This window comes from Phalacrocorax carbo, chromosome 1 (assembly GCF_963921805.1).
Source record: "Phalacrocorax carbo chromosome 1, bPhaCar2.1, whole genome shotgun sequence".
In the NCBI taxonomy this organism is placed as follows: Eukaryota; Metazoa; Chordata; class Aves; order Suliformes; family Phalacrocoracidae; genus Phalacrocorax; species Phalacrocorax carbo.
The window spans coordinates 77554085-77568644 of NC_087513.1; positions in this window are offsets into that span (position 1 = coordinate 77554085).

A 14560-nucleotide genomic window follows, 5' to 3' on the forward strand; every position below is an offset into this window, starting at 1 on the left:
CAAAACAAGCCAAGCAAAAAGAAATAAACAGTCCCAGTACCATCTCACTCTGCATGAACCAAAAAGGACTACAAAATCAAGTAAAAATATTGCAGTGGTAGTATTTTAAAAGGCAGTCATTGAGTACGATTCAGCTGCACTAGTTGTCTCAAAGGAATATTAATAAATCACTGCAAAAGAAGTCCATAATTATCTCAGTTTTCATTCTTATCCCTAAGGTCCTGAGTCAGACAGACTCCTTTTCCTTTCAGAAGTAGGGTTTCCAATAACACTAATAAAAAATACCAACAGTTAACATTTTCCCTGTTGATCTGAGAAGACAGAAGGTTATCATTTGAAGTTCTTTGTCATGCTACTGTGAGCAGCTGCAGCCTGTTATGTCTCCAGAAGGAATAATTACCTGGGAGAGCATCCTCATGTGTCTTTTTCTCCTTTCGTATAACCAGTGTGATCTCTGAATACCAAAGAGGAGCACAGCTAGAAAACCAAGTCTCACAAAGAAGAAATTATTTCTACTGTACTCAGAGGGGAAACCTAGTCCCCAAAAAAAGGGGGAAAATGAACCTAAGAAACCCAGCTCTGTGGTCAGGGTCATGCTTTGAAGATCAAAGATTCATGTCCCAAAGGTGGGAAGTTGAGGTAAAGCAATTAGGAATATTTTTCTTGACATAGTGAGCAGCATCACACAGACTCATCCTACGGCATTTTCTAGCACCAGTGCTCACGTCTGGACAAACCTCACTCACCTCAAGAGAACTCAGAGTTGTCTGCTAACTTGTATTTACTGTAGAATCACAACCAGCTAATAACTGACTTCTATTACTTTTCTCATCAATCTGTTTTTCTTTTGAAAAGGAAAGAGGAGTTTTTAAACACCATTTATTATTTATCATTACCTGAGCTATTTGAAATAGAACAATAGGCTGTTTACACTCCCTTCTAGTGCAGAAAATATCCACAGATATGGTTCACAGAAAAGCAAAATTTGCTGTTACCTATCAGCAACTTAGGGCTAATGGCAATTTTTTTTCTCCAAATAATGTCCTTCATATCATAATTTCACTAAGTGCTGATTAATAAATTCCATTGTAGAACAGTTGATATCCCTGTGTAAATTTACATTTAAACTCTGTTCTAGTTTATTTGTGGAACAAATATTTTGCTACCATAAAAAATAGCAAAGCAATCAGATTAAAAAAAAGTTTTGTGAAACCATTAAACAGTACATTAAGAAAAATTATTACAGTGATGGAGAAATATATTCTTTCCAACAGCACCATAATATAGCTTGTTGTACTACATAAAGTGGCAATAAAAGACTAGCAGTCTTGGCCAAATACTTCCAGCTTGTAATTTTAGGTCTGCAAACAGACCAAAGGCTAACATAAAGTCAGCTGAAGTAAAAAGAAATCTGAATTTTAACAAATAAAGTTCATGTTCAAAACACACAGATCTGGGTAATATTTTATGGCTTGTGAAATCACTACTTGTCTCAGGGACTGAATCATTTTTCTGCATTTATGTAATACAAACTATAATGTGTTCAGGAAATGTTTAAGTAAGTTTTCACATAATCATAATCATTTATCTCATTTAAAATCTTAATTAGTTAGTATCAAATTTTATCTGCTCTTTCTTTTTGCAAAATTAATATTAAGTGTAGATTAAACATATTATCCGGGATTATATTTCCTGTGTAAGAGTAATAAGACGTATTCTCAATCCTGGTTTGGTAAAGTAATTTTGTAATTAAGTTTCTTTGTAAGGTACAGTAACAGTGGAATATAGGCTAAAGATTCTCACTTTCTATCAGCTCCATAATAAAAAACTCTTATTTATCCAGGCTTTGAAGATAGAACACTTAAATCCCTGAACTTGGATGATAATGGAGTCTCTCTCCCTTTATGTACACAAGACATCTTCCAAAAATTTGTCTCCCACCTCAGAAATATAGAGGAGTGGCACTTTTTAAAAGGTGCTTCAGAAATAGAGGGTTTGGCCACAACTATTTTTTGCTGATTAGGACAGTAAGACAATGACCATTTCAGGGTATGTGCTCCCAGTTTTGGTAAGAGTTATCAGTCTCAAAAGAAGCTGTGTACTTTCCCTTAAACCCTGGATTACCAAAGATTATGCAGCAGTTTGCATTTACAGCAATATCTTATTGATAATGCAAAAAATTATAATGCAGTTATGCTACTCATCCCTACATTGTAGACAAAAAAATTTTATCATCCAAAGCACAATGTGTGCAACTTGCAGTCTTTAGTATGATACGATGGCAATATCTAAAAACCCCCTCAAAGTCTGATCATAGGTTTGAGCATGTATTTGTAAGACAACAGGTCATTTTAAAAAAAAAAAGTTATTACAGTTTTTGAGTAGGATGTAATCAGACCTATAGTTACACAGCAGAACCAGGGATTTATTCTCCACAGTGGTTTCCCTATGACTAATTTGAGGGAAGACTGAAACTGCACATGGAACTATAGAATAAGAAAATGGTTATCAGCAGTAAAAGTAAAAATTAAAATATATTGATGTTTGCCTTTCTTTCCTTTCACAATTAACATGTACCTGCAACATTACCAAGAGTAAATGAAATTATTAAGTGGTTTCAGAAAACTCAGTTCCTTAGGTCTGACAGGTGCTAGTTAAGGGAACTGCAGCAGTACACAAATGCAACATTTATTCCTTCCAATCCTTTGGCTACTTAGAGTACCACATACCTAAAATGACTATGGAAGTAAGCCCCTATTGTTGGGGAATTTCAAAGTGTAAGCTTATATTCAAGAAACAGAAATATCTGTAAAAGGACTAAGGTAATCCAATCACCTCTGAAGAAAGAAAAGTAAAGTGGAGTGGTGAGGGACAAAAAAAATGTGACGACACTCAGGTTTCCAGAAACACCAGCAGCCACCCCCACAGCATCGCTACGTTCTGCGCTTTATGCAGAAACTCTCTGAACTTTCCATTTCTATTGCAGTCAGCTGGAGGCTTGCCGTTCATCTCCAGTGAGGATGCTATTTCAATCCCACCCTGTTTTTTTCACTTCCTGTTAAAATTCATTCAAGGCTCAAGATGGCACAGTATCATGGCTATAAGAGATGACCACCTCATGAGTTTTACAGCTCTCAAAAAACATAGCATGACACTGAACTTTGATAGTCATGCAACTTAAATTAATTATTTTTAATTTCATTGCATAGACTTTTCAACGAAAAATGTCAACATCTGGGAATTAGCTATACAAGTAGTGGTATTTGCTGTGTTTCTAAAACACTCAATGCTATATGTCCAACAAAACCAGTTTATTTAAATTGAAGTAGATTTGGAAATCTTTTAATTTTTAAGACTGATCCAGATTATTGCATTTCAGTGAATTCAGATTAGTACTGGAGCATAACAGCCAAAATTATTTGTAACAGGTTAAGTCCTACTTCATTCCCTATGAGTAGCAACACAGGGAGACCAGCGGTTTGATGTAAGCTGTTTCCACTAAAGAAAGAAAAATTATATGGACTTAAAAGTCTATATGTTTCTGCTCAAATTGGATATCAGCTAATAATCTGTATTTTATACAGAGTGTGAAGGAATGCATCAACACAAGCCACAATTTCTTCCTTGTTCTTCTTTAACAGACTTCAGCCAAAGTCACTTTAAGATTAATTTCTCCAAGTATGTTATAGACACTTCTGATTCTCTGGTAAGACCTTCATTTTTTCTGTGCTGGCTTAGCATAAATCTTACAAAGAAACCAATTTATAATTGGTGTGTAATTAGTGGAGGAAGAAATACCTGCCTTTAAAAAAGGGTAATAATACAACAGTGTGCATGGAGTGGTGCATTTATGTGTTATTTTCAGAAGTATACAAAGTTGGTTTCCATCATATCTGTTACCCTGAGCACCCATGAACTTCCTAACATTCAGAACTAGTTTTGATTTCTGCAAATGAGACAAAATATTGTCAGTATATGGAATCCTTCAAAAACTTCCCTGAATAGTATAGCTTGATCTCATTAAAGTAGCTATTAGAAGAGAAAACAAGCATGCCAAACACAGTGACAACTTAACAATTGTCTGTGCAAAACCATTTGTGTAGGTCTATGAGAAACCCTGGGGAGTCTGTGCTGAGACAGGTTTGAAAGACAGGCTGCATTTATTCTGCTTGTTGAGGCTAATTTTTTCCTGTATTAGAAAAGGAGGTGTCTTACATGCTTACAGTGGATATACACTCCAGATTGATCTCTGAAAAAAAAAAAGTACTGTCATGTGGTAGTTGGTTTATTAGTACTGGAGCTCTACACAATCCTAAAGAAGTGACGGTCTTATTTTACCTTATGGCTAGGGTTATAGTCCTATCCTTGTCTCTCCTGTAAACCATCACCTGAAAAAAGCCCTTCCCTTTATTTTGCTCAGCAAAGCATCCCACAACATTTTTGTTTGCATGAGAAACCCTATACACAGTCCTTAAAAGATGTTTGGTTTGGGATTTCAAGACAGCTTTTCCACCAAAATTTTTACTAGAAGGTACATTAACTGTAGGTTTTTTTAAAACATGATTTCAAATCTATTCTACAGACAAACTCTGAAGAAAATTGTGAAATTTTTTTGTGTGACCGCTTCATTATACGCCTTTGCAAACTGTTTCAGAAGATGAAAGCCTCAAATACTTCCACTGACAAACACGACCTTTGAATTTTATATGACTTGCAGTGGCAAAAATGTTCATTAGAAATTGTGGACTGCAAATATGAGAAGTAGCTATAGATCACAATTTTCAAAAGATGCTAGAGGTATGAGCAACTTTAAAGGATTTAATTTTCTAGAAAAAAAACCCAACACTCTGCAGGCAACCCTTTAAAAGTTGTACTGCTTTTCAGGTGTTCCGACTCCAGCAAACAGAAACTGAGAGGCACCAAAACAGTTTTCAAAAGCTAGTGGGATTTTGACACTGGGGTTCTATCCCACCTTGCTAGCAGATCACTAAGGCCATTAAGAAAGAGTCGGGTTAATTTGGGTTTTGACTTACTTTTTTTTGTTGAGAGAGAGAAACTAAAGAAGGCATTTCATTCTTGTTTTCATTTCATGCCTTTCAAGTTATGAAAAGCAAAAACTATGCTTATTTACATTACAAATAACCTAATCTCCAACATGGAATATCATGCACAAACGTCTGCATATTGATCCACATTGCACACTGCATGCCTGGTGCTACCTCGGGCAACTCAGTCTGGCAATTTTCCGGAGGTAGCTGCAGGAAAGAGATTCAGCCCAACAGTTGGAAGGAGCTTTACCATCTCTGTTCCTAGCGATCTCACGTAAGCCTAGGAGTCTGCAGCCAGTCACCATAACAGTCATTTTAACCTGTTTGACAAAGTGTAAATTTTATTATGAAGAAAGATGTTCCCATTCAAGTCAAGTGGCTGTTCCTGGGCTGTTTGCACCATGACTGTTTTTAGACGCCACTGCTTCTCAGGGATAACCATGAAAACAACTTTCACTAGGAGAATGGCGATCTTTGCTCCTCTTTCCCAGTTAGTTTGCATAAATGCTTGATGGGCTTGCTAAAACGCGGTTTTGAGACCAGGACTGCAAAATAATGTAGGAGTCCATTACAGTTTTAAATTACAGAAGTAGGTCAAACACCTAATTTACATAGAGACAAAAAAGTCTAAGTGCCTAATCTGTTTCGTTATTTTCTAAATCTCTCTGAACACCTATCTGCTTCTTTAGGCACCTAAGACATAGGCTGCTAGGCACTGCCAAATTTAAGAAAAAATCTTTATTTAATTCCTGACCCTCCAGCACACAGGTTCATCATTTCAGTTTTCAGGAAGTTAAATGATAAAGAGGCTAAACGATATTTCCAAGTCACATACTGAAGAAATATCCAGCTGACTATGAACGTGACTACTCTCAAGCGCACATTTTGCCTGTGGTAGCCATAGAGAGTTTTCCTCAACACATTGTTTGATAAGGCGTGAATCCAATAAAAAGATCCAGTTAAAATCCAAAATCAGTCATGTGCAATATCCTAATTCCTGCAATATCAAGGTGATGTAATTACAAGTAGCATTCAATTCACATGCTGGTTGAGCATTAGTTATAGTTTTACTCTACTACAGCTCGGAAAGAAACCATCAAGCTTCATTACAGTGAAAATGGATATCAGGGGATTTGATTGCAACTCATTTTTATTTCTTACCTTTCCAGCTGCTTTTAGAAGGAGACTGGTTTACTAGAACTGGGACTTGGTGCAGGGGTTGTTGGATTTTTCATATATTCTTTCTTTTAAGGTTTAAAACCAGTTTTCACTGAATGCAAGTTTCCAAAAATAAAAACCACCCTCTCCCCAGCAACTATACAAAACTTGACAATTAGATCATTTCACAGGAATGGCAAAACATGAATTTTATATGTCTTTTTTCTTACGCAAGCTGGGCTTTGATTTGGACAGCATCTCTACTGTCACAGGTTTTCCAGTAGGGTACTCTGGTAGGTGAAGTTTTCATTTTTCAACATTTTTTTGAGGCACAAACTTGTCATGCATGAGGAAGTTGCAGCTCTCCTTGACTACCGTTTGCCTGGTACTAGGCTAGAATTCCCTAAACATAACACAACTTTTCTTTCTAGTGTGAGAAGTCTTATCAAAATGTGACATACTGAAAAAGACAAGAGTGATTTTCTTTATAATGAAATCAAGATTACATAATCTGTCATGTGGGCCCAAAATACAGGCAACCTGTAAAGGCCAGAGTGGCTGCACATGACACCATTTCTCTCTTTTCAGTTTTGGGTGTTTTAATACTCTCAGTAAAGTATGATTTAAAAAAAAAAAAAAAAAAAAAAGCAAAGAGCATTTTAAGAATTTTATAAATTAAGTAAGCACTGAAAATTCAAAACGAAGGAAATATCAGTGCTTTGTTCTCTTTGTACTTTGGCACCTGGGGAGTCGATTGAAGGCTATGCACTGTAAACAATTTTTTCATTCATATATAATATGGAACTGTAAAATTGTTTCTGGACCAAACTGCAGCATAGCAGTAAACACATTTAAAGCATTAACAACAAGATGGACTTAGGCCTAAATTTCTCTTACTATTTTTAATATAATAGTTTTCTGATACAACGGATAGCACTGAAGTAATTATTCATTTATAGTTAAACGGCAAAGAAAAATACAGATTTTCTGGGCTCATTCTGTGCATATAAGGCATTCAGCTTATACACTAATGTATAATGGTCTCATACAGAAATGGTTTCTTGTCATTAAAGATGGTGCTTTAGCCTTGCTGTTAACACTCTGCTCAGCTGATTTGAGTTGCATTTGCTTTGTATTTATAAAAGCCATTACAATGTTCTCATTCCTTTCTTTCTAAAAAACCCATTCCATTTTAATTGCAACATTTGTTGCCACTATTCCTGTCAAACACTGATTCAAACACTAAAAATTATAATTTCAGTACTGAATAGGGTTCTGCAATCTTACTTCATTTTTCAGTTTCAGAGTGTTTTGAGATTTTTTAAACCTCCTCTTGCTTTTGCAAGATTTTTACCCTTGATCTTTGATGGAGAGACAACAGCCAGCTGTTATCATCTCTCATAACACTAGTGGCTTATGCCTGTAAAGGAACCTACACTAGACTGCATTCAGGCGCAACTCAAAACTACATGATGAGCTACCTGATGAAAGTGCACTTGAACCACATTACTAGATGTTTAAAAGATCCAGTCGTTGAGCAGGTCTGCAAAGATTTTCAAGCCTTACACAGTGAACAAAGACCTTCTTTAACAAGGTTGTGTGATAAGTTTCAATAGAACTGAAAGAACTGGTTTGAGGCAATGTTTGGAGTAAGCCAAGACCTTGAATGACCTGCATGTAAAGAATGCTAAACAAGTTGAGATTTTAGCCTCATAGCTTTTGTAGGTGCCATTATACACTGACAGACATTTAAATTTATGGTGATACCTTTCACTAGCTCAAAAGACACGCAGAATATACCTGGACCAAAAATAAATGCCAAGATGACAAAGTCGATGTCCCAGAAAACAGGACAGTAAGTAGTAGTGGTGAAATCAGAGCATGGCAGAATTTTACCTATGTCTAAGGATCATCCATGCCGATGGTTGCATTCACACTGATGTTAAAGGAGATATGCCTTAACCATACATACTGTACAAAAAGGCAACCACTGACTATAGCACATTTGGTTCCTAAGTGCAAACTTCCCACACCGGTACCATCCTATGGACTAGAAGCATCATTGTAAAATGAAACACGTGGAAAGTAGTAGGTAGGACAGGGCAGTTCTTTGAAAGATAGTGCATACAAAAATGGAAATATTTACAGAAGATGATGATGTTTACAATAGGAAGTCAGGCTTTGAGATCCAGATGTGGAATGAGCTGAAGTTGAAAGAATTACAATGGTGGAAAAACTGCAGAGTACAGCAGAAAAAGTGCCAAGGAAAAAAATTGTTCCAGTTTAACATGGAAGCCGTTTACCCTGAATTACTGAGTCTAGATCTGGGTGAGCATAATGGAAGATCAGTCCCTTGAGTAGAATGAGTGAGTGACTGTTGTTTTCTGAAGCTTTTCATTACAGCAAAACCCTGGTATGCAGGAAGAAAAAAAATAGCACCTTGTGCGTCCTTGGCCATAAAAATGTTAACAGCATATCCACAAGGAATATGGGAAGATGGCCCAAAGTATTTTCTTCAATAGGAAAAGTGGGAGAGTTCAGCTAGTTGCTAGACTATCCCCCTTTGTTTTTTTCAGAGGTGCATGCTCTACCTTTAAAAATGATCCTTTACTACACAGAGGATGAACACTTCATTTTTAGAGATCCTTTCTACAGCTTTGATCTAATTAAAATATTTTTTCCTTTGAAGGCCAAGGAAAAGAAAGCCTCACTAGGCCAAAAAATAAAGTTTCTTGTTTATTAAACATCATACTTCATATCCACATATATAAATCAGACTACCAATAGTAATTTTTTTAATAGGTAGACTTCTTTATTTCATGGCAGATCTCATCTAAATACAAGTCTTCCTGTAAGAAAAAGTAGTTTATAAAGAAGGCATCTTAACCTTTCAAAATATTTTTAATGTTTCCATTTATTGATTTTCTCAAACCCCAGCTTTGTTTTGTTGTCCTTGAGTACAATATATTTCCTAACTTTGAGAGATAGTTAGCCTAAATATAGGTGTGTATATAATAGGTTACTAACAGAAACTCTACCTCTAGGCTTTGCCATATAAACGTGCTAAAGACAAAAATGATTAAGAAATTACTAAAAGAGCTGTTGTGGTGATTTTCTAAGCTCATTTATAAAGTGTAAGTAATCTTTCATACTTAGATAGACAAATTGAGGCTAGAAAGGACCTCGGTACAGAATCACTTCCTCCAAGAGCCCTAAACTAAAGCAAAGCAGGTCCTACCTATCAGAGGCAGGGACTTTGACCAAATCTGTGCAGCAAGGCTGGGGTCCACATTCAGTCAAAACAAAGCCTTTGAGCCATGAGAGATTTTCCTCACAGTGATGTGAGGCAACATTTGCGCCCAGGTTTCTGTAGCTTAATATAACAAACGCCTCTTGAATTACAGAAGAGAGTTTCTCTCCAGTTCCAAACTCACAACGGATTTGTATCCTGCAGATCACAAGTGCTTTTTCTTCAGCTCTAAAGCCAACTTTGCTGCCAGGCACAGTATTCCTATGAAAAAGTTCACTCCCCATGTAAACCAGTTATTTAAAAGGGACATTTTGCTTTGCTAGGTCTCTGAGCAGCTAGAACCAATAGCATTTTCTCTTTCACAAACTGCATGCAACTTGCACAAGCTCCTAAGCACACTTCAACACTGGCAGACCTCAGGGAGCAAAGAGAAGAATTTTGACAGCCAAGTAATTACTGTAGGCTGTCAACTCTGAACCCAGGCAGCTGGCAGTGCAACAGAAATCTTCCAGTGTCTCACTACATTTCTTATCCTTTGTCAAAAGTTTATTGACTGTTGTGCAGATGCTCATTTAGATATTACTTACTGTAGAAAATAATATCTGCAGGGAAATTTTCACTAAAATTGCAGTATTTTTGGATTTCCCCCCTGCAAGTTTTGAACAAGAAAGCTCATGAAACTAAGAACTTAACCAAGGCCCTCCCTCACATGTGAACATTCATCTGTCTATATACACAGAATTTATCTGTTTACATACACAGATTTGTCTGTACTAAGCTCATTATTAGGATTTTACTTATCTTTGTCACATAAGAAGCTGGAATGGTGTTTTAACAAAGTGTAATTAGTTGAACAAGAGCACCTGAGACTCTTTTCAATGTTAGGTGTATGTATCTACCATGTGAGTCTATTCCAAGTCCTTCCTTCATTTCCCAACAAATTACTACCAGAACTACAGTATGTTACGTTATTGCATTCATACTATGGGTTAGCGCAATCCAGTTTAGATTCCAAGACTGTTTAGTTTAATCTGAGTTTAATTTTAATCTGATCATCTCTTCCCCTCCTGAAGGAAGAAAACATGGATCATTACACGTATTAAATCCCAAGAATGGGAAAACAGAAACAGAGTCAGTCTTTGAAAAAGCAGAGATGAGAATTCTGTTGCCAGGACAAGTGATTGAGTAGACTTGTCAAGCATTCTTTCATTGCAAATGAATGCCATTTGGCTTGTACTCTGTATCACCTGCAGTCATTGCTACTGTGTGCACATCAGCAAAAAGCCCAACATCAGAATCTCATTAGCTGACCATTATTTGTGATAGGCAGCATCAATTGTTTGACTAGTCTATTTTCAGATGCCTTTATTTGTCTGAGCATTGATATGGTACAATAAAATGATCAAAAAAATTGAGCAAAACTCAATGTAAAGAGAAAGAGCATAGTACGTCACAGCCAAGTCCAACATCTAGCTGCATATTTGCCCACAGCTCCTATTTTCTTCACGCAGCACATGGAAATCAAGGTGGGACAGAATGCCACCTTTTTTCACACTTTGTTGCAGAAAAATTTGACAATCCTAGTGCTGTCATCAATGAAGAATATTTAAATAAATATGGAAGTGTTGATCTAAATAGTCTTGGCAGGCTGAGCACTACCCTGTTCCTATCACCAAAATTGTTATGAGGCAATAACCAGAGCATGTAAGTGTGAACTGGTGGTGACAATAGCAAAGCATAAAAGTGTTCTTGAGAACTGAAATTAGTGCTATTACATTGGTATTAATACATGTACTGGGGTGACATGAAAAACCAACAAGGGACAGACTCTTCTTTTTTGATACCCTTTTCAATAAATTCCTGCAGTGTCATCTAACAGGAGCTAACAGCAAGGGTTGCATTCTTCTGCAAACTGGTTTTGCCAGTGGAACAGATTGCAATTGACAGGTGAGAAAAGCGATCCTTGTAACCATTATATATCTGAGTAATTCAATTTTCTGCTGATTCTTAATTTAGTACTTCAGTGGTTACCAGGCCAACATAGCACCTGCTAATTATATACCTGAAATTCCCTTTACACTAATGAAGCAAGGCTTGCCCCTTGGGCTTAGGAAGGCAGCTGACACAGAACCAAGTGAGTCAGAAAGCTGTCAGTGACATCTGATTCTGTAATGACCGGAACATTATACCTGTGATTAACTACTGTATTCATCCTCCCTGCTCTGAGCAGCACCAAGAAAACGAGTACACATGAACTATAGCAGCAGGGGCATAGGGACCACAATCATTAAGCCATGGGAGACAGAAATAGAAATAAACCAGTGGAGACATTATTTGTGCACTGCACGTTCAAGGGAGGATTGTTGTTGTCTGAGGTCTCTGTTGAGCCTGTTGCAGTCCCCATTTAAATGTCTGTGGTGCAAGGTTTTCCTTTGGGAGTTCATTCCAGGGGCTCAAAGATTCTGCTCTTAAAAACAGTCAGGTTGCCATCCAAACTGGAATCAAGATGGATGTGAACCCTGGAGACTGTTATTTGCCCTCATATCTGATGCAAATAAATATCTAAAAATAGATACCAGTTTGGACTTCTGGATATCAACAAATTAAAGAGGGGATTTAACAGGTGATTAAGAAAAGCAGTGTCTGATCTCATGTAAGCTCCCTTAAGCTGTTCTGGTAGGTGTTTAATAGAAACATTTCTCACTCTCTACTACCCTTTTCTAATTCAAGTCTTAATATATAGCTGTTGCTAAATCTCTGTATTTATCTTCCCAACATTCCTAGAGGGTCACATGGACACCAGCCCGCTACAGCAAAATAGGAGCTCCAGCCCAGGATGGCTGAATCCGAGGTCTGAACTAGCAAACAACATTTTTAGAGGAACTGATGCATGGTAGTGTCTTTTTCTTGGTTCCTTAACAGATCAGTATTTTGAAAGGGTCAGGTAAGCTCTAAAGGTAATTCACATTCAAAGTAAATAGTATCAATCTGGCTTTTAAAGGGAAAAGATCTTCTATCCCAATCTGTAAAAACCAGGAAAGTGTAAACCTTCTTTCTTTAGATGCCACTTTGACTTTTGGTTTTCCTGCTCCCTTATGCATGTGGTAAAGCAGACACTGATGTATATCTGGTAAAGTGGACACTAATGAAGCTTGACAAATGTTTACAAGGTTAGTGAATAGCTCATTCCTCTGAACCCTCATCAAATGATTTTTGAATCTTGTGTTCAAGGGCTGAGTGTTCAGTGTTGGCTAGGACTCAGTGCATTACAGAGGAAATTATTTAGACTATTTAGAAGCATTTTAACAGTCTAGTCATTTCCTTTTAATGTGAAATCACAACTCCATCCAAGTTGTGTGTCCTACTAATGAAAAGAAATGGGCACTGACATTAACTCAGTCACTTCTACATTCACGCTGCCTCAGAGTACCTTACTTTGCAATTATTCAGTGCTGATAACACCACTTCATAAAGTTTAAATATTCCTTTTATATTCTCCCTTTGCAATAGCTTCTTGATAAACTTATTTTAAAACAGAAAAAAGTGGTTTAGAAGCTAAAAAAAGAGTCACAACTATTTAAAAAATAAACATTATACATATAAGTACTGACAGCAAGAATTAACTCCTTACAACTGACACGATTCTCATTACTACTCTATTTTAAAAAAAATAAAAACTGGGACATAGTGTTTTCAGAAGCAGGAGGCATGACAACAGTGAAGCATCTGAAAGTAAGCCCTATGCCTACTGTCAATTTGAGAAACATGGAGTATAATGCAACCCTGTTAACTACACGCATTTTCAAAGGAATTATTCCTAAAGCAGACTTGCATTGCAGAAATTATTTACATGAAATAATTAGAAGTAATATAAGTTTGTTGTTCTCTGATGTTCAGCAAATATATTCAGATCCTCACTTAAAAGCATATTGTATCTAAACACACAAAAGCTTACATAAAAAGTGATCCTGCTCACATAGAAATAAACTGTACATAAGACCTTTAATAAAAATGATGGAAGCAGCCAAATTATATTCTGTTTAAAGTTAAAGCTGTATGCTTAGAGTATAAAACTATTCATATCATTTCAAAATTAGACACATGACAATGTTTTGCTAACTGCAGTGTAGAGAAGACTTAACTGTCAGGGAAAAGAGAGTGTCTCTCTGAATTACCCACTTAGCTTCTTAATAACCTTCACAAAACTCACTGACTGTGCTCACCTAATGCTATTTAATAAACACTAATAATGCCTGCAAGAGAAGCTAAGAAACATCTCCATAGAATTCTGCAGCTTCAGCCTCCAAAAAAATCATTGCTTTCTTCTTAGACACGGTGACATCATCAGCTCTTCTGCATCACTGAAGAGATACTCAAGGCATCCATTTAAAAACAAAAAAAATATCTAGGACTTTTTGCCTTCTCTAGGCTACACAGAAAACACTACTGAACATTAAACAGCTTCATATCACACATGAGTGCAAAGATAATCTCAGATAAACCTGGTCTCTATTTCTGATGCACGGCCTTCTGCATTACAAAAGTGAGTCTTATTTTCTTGGTGTATCAATTTTGAATACCATAACACAGTAAGCTAAGGGTCCTCAATTCATGCTTGAAGTCTGAATGGCCTTCTCCTTAAAGAAAATCATTTAAATCAGACCACAGATTCACATGCTCTAAACTGCATCTTATGTTCCACCAGAACTGTACAGCTGCACCAATTCAATACAATCTTGTGTGTTTCATTGCTTTTAGGAGCTCTGAATTCTTTGATATGAAGGTATAATAGATGCCACTTAAAACAGGCAAGAGAATAGAGAAACAATGCTCATCTTCGGAAACAAAGATAGACATCAACAGCAAAATATCAGCAGAGTTAAGAGTATCCTTAAGAGTAGTATCTGTAAGGCGGGGAACTCAGAGCTTAAGTGTCTATATATATATAAGAAGTCAGGTGGGATGGCTTTAACCACATGAGTCATGCCTTTCTGGTTTCAAATACTGCTTTGTGTGGAGGTACTTGATAACTGACAGTTGTATCTTGTCTGTCTAGAGCACCTCCCTACAGCATCTCCCCTATTTGTCCATTTTCTCCTCCCTT